This window comes from Castor canadensis, chromosome 9 (genome assembly GCF_047511655.1).
Source record: "Castor canadensis chromosome 9, mCasCan1.hap1v2, whole genome shotgun sequence".
NCBI lineage: Eukaryota > Metazoa > Chordata > Mammalia > Rodentia > Castoridae > Castor > Castor canadensis.
The window spans coordinates 627,160-634,264 of record NC_133394.1 but is presented as its reverse complement, the minus strand read 5'-3'; the positions used below and the strand labels follow the sequence as shown (position 1 = coordinate 634,264).

Genomic DNA, 7,105 nt, shown 5'->3' with positions numbered 1-7,105 from the left:
CCGAGGTCAGCCTTGAACCCGTAATCAGAGGGTACCATCTGGAGGTCTAAGGGCTCCTGAGAAGGACGGGGACAGTGTGTTCTGGGGAGCTCCTCGGAGAATAACTAGTTCAGAACCTTTTCCTCTTGACATTTAAGAACACTTTCTCAGCATTGTGGACACAAGAAGCACTGAGTGATTTTTCTTCCTGTTCTTTTCCCCCTTGTCTCTGTCACTGTGCCATAGCTCTCTCCACCCCTCTCCCCGCAGCTGGTTCAGACCTTCCTGTGTGGGGCCTGACATTACTGGCCTCTCTTCTCCTCCTTCGTGGAGTTTCTCAGATGCATTCAGTCTTCAACCTCGCCTCGTCAAGCCTCAGACCCAGACTCAAGCTACATCTGTGAAATGGGCTTGCAGTGGAATCGCTGGTCCTGCTCCCTGAGGTTCTAGGGTTCCAGCACTCAGTGGGTTTTTTCCTCCACGCCTTCTCACTTGGCCAGCCTTTCCACACTGAGTGTGGGCTTTCCAACACGGAGCTGACCCAGTGCTGTCACTTTCTGCTGGCATCGCACTCAGAAAGGGAAAGGTGGGCTCTGGGTGCATGTCTGAAGGGCCACAGACAGCTGCAACGGACAGAGCAACCAGCAACATGGCTCTGCAGAGCTGACCAATGCCTTAAGAATCTCTGCACCAAATGCAGCCACCAGTGTCCCTCAAAGTGTGCCAAGGCCACCTCGCCCCAATCACACCAAGTCCTGGGGCTCACAGAAGACCCTAACATCTTGTAAGGGAATCTGTGATTCTAACACATATCCCACTGCCCACAAGGGCATGTACCTAAGAGGACAGCCTGCTGAAGTTTCACAGAGACACACATCTGGAGGCCATGCTCAGATCAAGTCAAGAATACCACCAGTACCCCAGCAGCCCTTCCGCGTCCTCCTCCCCCGGCCACAGCCTACTCACCCTCCCCAGGTGACCGCCACTTAGCCTCCACTGTCTCAGCTCTGTCTTATCCTGATCTACAAAGGGACTCGCGCAGCTGCATTGTTTGGTGTCTGGTATCCTTCAGCAATTATATTTGAGATTCTTCCCTATTATATATTATTCACTCTCTCCGCTGAATGGTAGTCCACTGTGTGTTTATGCCAAAATTTGTTTATCTATTGAACTTCTTTCGGTGCTAGGGATCAAACCCAGATAGGCAAGCACTTGACCACTGAGCTACCCCAGCCCTGTCCATTGGGTTTAAATGGAAGTTGTAACAAAATGCTTCTACCACGCCATAATCTCCATGTTGTGCTATAAAAATCTACCCCTCCTTACCCAAACAATAGCCAACTGTGAAGACCTGCTAAACCGTACTTTGGTTTTTTTGGTTGTGATTTTTTTTCCCAGGATAGATATTTTCTTTTGATGTTGGCAGCAAGCCTTGAGCCACAGCTCCCCATCAGCCCTGCAATCATGACAGTAGACAAATAGCATCCGTCATGGACTCTGTTGTTCAGCTCTGACATCTGGCAAGTTAGGCATAGTCAACACATCTTTTCCTTAAATGATGTTTTCAACTACCGCAGATTCATTGGGGCACACCCCCACTGTAAGTAGACTGACCAGAGGGCACCTGGCAAACTAGAGGTGAAGAGTCTGCTGGTAAGCACCAAAGCTCACCTCCTCCCCCCACTAATCTGCTCTGTCTCAAGGATGACAGAAATACTTGAAATATCACAAGGCTGGGTCACACTCAGGGAGCAGCCATCTGGGAACACACATCCAATCCACCCTGAATTCCAGAAATTCACCCAGCCCTTGACTTGTCAGTGGTGAGGTCACAGGAGCGGCTGGAATGTTGGGAAGCCTGGGCCTCAGGGTGTCCTGTCTTCCTGACTCCACCACCTATGGCAGCCTCAAAGGGAACTGTCAAGAGTATGTCTCTTCATTTTGGCAGCTTTTGTAGAAAAAAAAAAAAAGTTGACTCTTTAGGAAAATGAAACAATTCAAATAAGGAGAATTTCTTTTTTTAGGTTGGAAGTTAACCTGGCAGTTGGATGGATGGTCTTTGAGACAGAAGCTTTATCCTCATGGTTTAATTTAGTTGGGCAGCACAGAGATTTTTAATTTTAAAATGTCTCCAACAGTGCTAACAGTGAATGCACCATTATTTCAGGTTAAAACAGCTGTGCCCGTAGACCGCAAGAACAAATTGAGGACGGTGGCTTTATCCCCTTTGGCAGCTGGAACCTCCTCCCACCAGAACTCGGGGCTGGCACACTCGGGTGCTCTGGGCTGCTGAGCCAGCTGCCAGCAGGACCAGGTCACGAGCTGGTGCCAAGTGGACCTTGTTGTTCTGCTTGCATCCCATTCTAAAGGTCAGTCTGACATCTCCGTCCAAACTGCCTCGCGTTCCCTCGTGGGATAACCAAGCACCGGCACCGCAAACACGACAAAAATCCACGTCCCCACGATGTGCCCACTCTAGCAGAGAAGACTTTCATGAACTAAGAAGAAAGCGAAACAATGACTAAACGGACAGCTAACGACGAGGGAAGAAGAGGCCACGGATTCTGTTGAGAGGTCGGAGGACTCTGAGGGATATCTGGGCTGAGACCTGAACCTGAGAAGACAGGAGCCAGAGGAACCAGAGCAAAGGGCAGAGAGGGTGCTTGGGAGGCTGAGGGACAGAGTGGAGGTGCAGGTGAGGCTGAGAAGAGAGAGGTTGGGGGCAAGTCTCCAGAGCCCCCACATTCTCAGCAGGAATTTAAGCAGGGCCGGGGCCGGGGAAGGTGCATCTTTTCTCACTTACAATCTTCCCAGCTCCATCTGAAGGACAGCTGGGGGTGAAGCCGAGGCCAGGGAGGCTGCTGCCCGGCTGGGTTGGGCTGTGGCCAGGTACACGTTGAGAAGTGGTCATCTTTGGACACAGAACATGGCTGCTGATGGACTGCAGGGAGAAGTGAATAATGTGGGGTTCAGGGTGACCCAAGTGAGCAGTTGAGTCTTCGGTGCTGCTACTTACTGATGTGGGGAAGGCTGACAGGAAGGTGGGGGGCGCAGAGTCAGTGTTGGAGGTTGACCGTGAGACAAGCCTGGGCTCAAAACTCACGCAGTGATTGGATACACAGATCCAGTGGTCTGAGAAGTGGGGTGGAGGTGCTAACTATGGGGTCCTTCGCATACCTGGGGCGTGGAAAGATCTGAATGAGGCCATCAAGGCTGAGTAAACTCACACCAGCAGCACTATGCACAGGGCGGCCGGCCCTTGGTGAAGAGTGGATCCAGCGTCCTGCTAGCTCAGAGCCTGGTCTCTTCTAACTTTGTGCTTCTTTCCTTTGCCAAGGTAATGTGAACAAATCAGGGGAAATGAGAGGGATGGAAAGCCTGGTCAACACGACCCTCAAGGACAATGACAGCTCCCTTACACCTAATAACCCAAGAGAAAAGCAGAAAACACAAAAGCAGAGCACAAAATATTACTCTGCTGCAACTGGGTCTCAACTCTGTTTTCCTGGGGAAACTGACGCCGTTCCTGGGGGTGGAGGTGAGAAAAGGCTTCCAATCCTTCCTTTCTAGTGACACCATGATTGTACACGAAGAGTCAAGGGATTTTGGACCGCCATGCTAGAAGGGAAGGAAAAGGGAAAACCATTAACATTTAGGTAACACAAACTCAGGGCTTTTTTGGTTTTTGCACTGTTAAAATATTCTACTCTGGAACCTAGGCTGCTTCATTCCAAGTACATTTGATTTCCATTTCAAATTGTCAGGTCTCATTGTATCTGCTGCAATGGACTCCAAAGGCACATCTGTAACTATGAGAAGAAAACCGAAGTTTAAACTTCTAGAACAAGTAGATCTCATTTTCTGTTTTGCCACTGGGAAAGTATGCACACGACATTTCCTAACCCAAATCCCCCAGAATCTTAGCACAAAACCTGAGCCATATACAGCACTCCACTTGGAAGCAGTGGAGTCTCGGAGTAAGCCAAGCCTCACAAAACCAGTCAGGGACTTCCCGCGGCATCCAGGAGCCCAGTTAGAAGTGTGTAGTATATTGGTCTCCATCTTCCTCTCTCACTCAGTTTAAATGTCAACAAAAAAAGAGAGAAGAAAAGGAGGGGAAGGAAGGAAGAGAAAGGAAAAAAGGGAAGGAGGGAGGGAGAGAGAGAAGGAGAGAAGGAGGGGAACAGAGAGAGAGAGAAAAGAAGTGAACAATTTGCCCCCTGAAGATATGGGCAAACCTTAGCTTTTCCCTGGAGCAGTTCGATCTTGACTCAAGGGAAAAGGATGGACGTGGTTCCTCTCAGCTTCTACCAGAAAATAACAAAGTGCCTGATCCTTCACTCTAAACCCACTGCCACATGAAAATGGACCTCAAATCCTAGTCTCACCTTGAATCCAGAATCAGTCCATATACTCCAGGCAGTCTTCCTCACACCTTCCTTCACAGAGACGAGGGGAGAGAGGTCTACTGCTTTGTGTATCCTCTCCCCACCTTGCTAAGGAGGTAAAGCAAGAGCCCCATTTTGCTCACTCTCAAATGGCTGCTGCTTGCACCTGACCTCTCCAGCGCATCGATACATCACCAAGCATGGCAAGACCACTTTGAAGAGTCCCTGTCTCCTCCTCTCTTCTCTAATCCAGTGCTCCCCTCATCCAGAGCCAGCAGGCTCTTGCACACCTCTCTTATCACACTTACTCAATTCACACACCCATCTTCTCCATCTGTGTATTTGACATCATATCCTGGTCCAAAAGAAGGGGTCTCCCAGAGAATGTCTCTAAAATTCCCCAATGCAAGTCCTTTGGTAAGTTGACTGTACTAATGGCTCCAGTTCACCATTTGCCATGAACTTGGCAGGGTCCTCTCACGGGCTTTCTGCCCCATGCCTCACTCTGGCATCAGCCTGGTGGCCCATTTGGGCCCATGGGATGGTAACTGATGCAAGCCGGCAGAGGTGTCTGAAAGTACGTGAGCATTTCCACTAACTCACATACACCTCTGCCATTGCTGGAGGGCTAACCTGCCGGCCAGATGTACAGCAGAGTCAGTCACTGGTCACCCCCCCAACACCTGTCCTAGATCAGCCAACAGCAAACCAATCCCAGGATGTGTGAGTGAGCCCCATGAAATCAGCAGAGCTGCCTCGCCTGCAGACCACGGGCACGTCCAGCCCAGAGTAGCCACACCACCCTAGAGCTGAGCCAAGTACTGCCATGGCCACCACCTGCTTGCATATGGTCCATAGGAAAAAAATCGCAAGACTCTCAGCTTCATGGTTTGACGATCACAAGACTAACGTTTCATAACACATGAAATTCAAATTTCAGTGTTCATAAAGTTTTATTGGAACACAGCCGTGCTTCTTTGTTTACTTATTGCCTATGGCTGCTTTTGTGCCCAAAAAGCCTAAAAGACTTCCTGTCTGGCCCTTTACAGAAAAGGATTGCCAACCTCAGAGCTGAGTAAATACAATTAGCCCCTGATGGTCAGTGATGCTTTGTCACACAGCACCAGTGCAGCAAAAGCTCACCACACATCCCCAGTGGAAACTCATTTCTTCATTTCCCTGTAGAAAGTACTGGTAGAGCACCAGGGGCCTGGGGTCAGAGCACCAGCTCATCGATAATGTCACATCCTTTGATGGGTCCCCATGTAGGAAGTAGACGTTATCCACCCGCTCTGCTGAAGTGACCAGTGAGGATCCAAACACCACTCATCCTGTTGACGGTGCCACAAGGCTTAGGAGAGAAGGAGCCCATCATGCTACATGGTTACTGAGAATGGGGCAGAGGGATGGAGAGCAACGGAAAGATGAAAGGGAACCGAGTGTTTACCTGGTGGACTACGTGGAGCAAAGCTTACAAGACTGGACTAAAATTTAATTCCCTCCCAGGGGCCCAGTGTAGGCACTTGGTAGGAACATTACCATTTTATCATCTCTAAATATACCGTGAGTAAGTTTTGCAACCCTGATGGGAGTTTTTGTAGAAAGAATAAACAGATGAATTAATGAGTGAATAGGAAACTCTCACTACCCTGCGTGGACTCTGCTCACCCTTCTGGTGCTGATACCAGGCCAAGACAGTCACCCAAGAACGGCTCATTTCTCATCCTGAAATCCCTTCCAGCTTCAAGGAGTGAACAGCAATGTGCAGGTCCAGGTCTCATTCAGAAATGGCTGGATGCTTCCCCATCTCCTGGTCCCTTGGCCCAGGAATCCAACAGGACGGCTCTCAGGGTTAGATAAATGTTCGTGAAAGAAGCTAGCATCCTGTCAGTGGGCTTGGCGCTCTCAGTACACTCGGCTTAGATCTGTACCAGAAAGCTTCTGGCATTTCCCCAAGAGGAGCGACTTCAGACTCCCGCATCTGGAGTTTGACCTTTGTGCAAGTTGTCATTTCACCCACCCCAGGAAAACTTTCTGGGCTGGGTTGAATGTGTAACTTCCCTACAGTGTGGCTGGTAGCAATCCCACCCAGCTGTGTGGGACGGGAAGTGGCAGGGCAGTTAATATTCTGTTCAAACCTCAGAGGACTGGACGATGCTGGCCATTCGTCCGGGCTGAGTCACTGGCCAAGCATAGCACAGAATGGTCACGTCTGCTGACTCACCCTCAGCCCTGGGCGGTGGGCACCATGTCTGCCTCCCCCGGGTGTCGCCGTCCCACCAGCCATGTCAGTTCACTCAGCCAAATGCACGAGGTGCAGTTTTACACAGAGGACGCTCCTCTTCTTCTACAGTTTGTTCTGCAACGCAGCACATCTGACCATGACATTTGCAAGCTGGAAGGGCGAAGCCAGCCCTTTCCCACGACAGAACGGGAGGGAGTGTAGCATGGCGGATAAAATCTTTGAGTCCGGCAACCTAACTTCATGTCCCATCTCTGTCACTGCAGTGAAGCTGGAAGTCGTCGGGTACTGTCAGCCATGAAGTAGATTGTGCCCTGCAACTTCCTGATCTGTAAAAGGAGGAGAATTACAGGCCCACCTCACTGGGCTGTGGGAGGAGAGGCTAAAAGAGACTGAGCGAGACATCCCACGGCACCCTCCCCTGGAAGCAGGACCAGTCCTCCATGTTAGGGGAGGCTCACCACTGCAAGCCAGGCCCTGGCGGAGAGGACAGAGG

The 7,105-nt window shown here is 50.3% G+C and overlaps 1 long non-coding RNA gene across 1 annotated transcript; it reads right to left on the bottom strand.

The window, feature by feature from the left end:
* Nucleotides 1-1,221: 1,221 nt before the first annotated feature.
* LOC141410708 (uncharacterized) lies at nucleotides 1,222-6,712 on the bottom strand. The gene is made up of 4 exons (XR_012435496.1): nucleotides 6,036-6,712; nucleotides 3,207-3,597; nucleotides 2,783-2,920; nucleotides 1,222-2,477 (listed from the first exon to the last, which is right to left on the bottom strand). It is a non-coding gene; the product is annotated as an uncharacterized lncRNA (long non-coding RNA).
* Nucleotides 6,713-7,105: the final 393 nt, after the last annotated feature.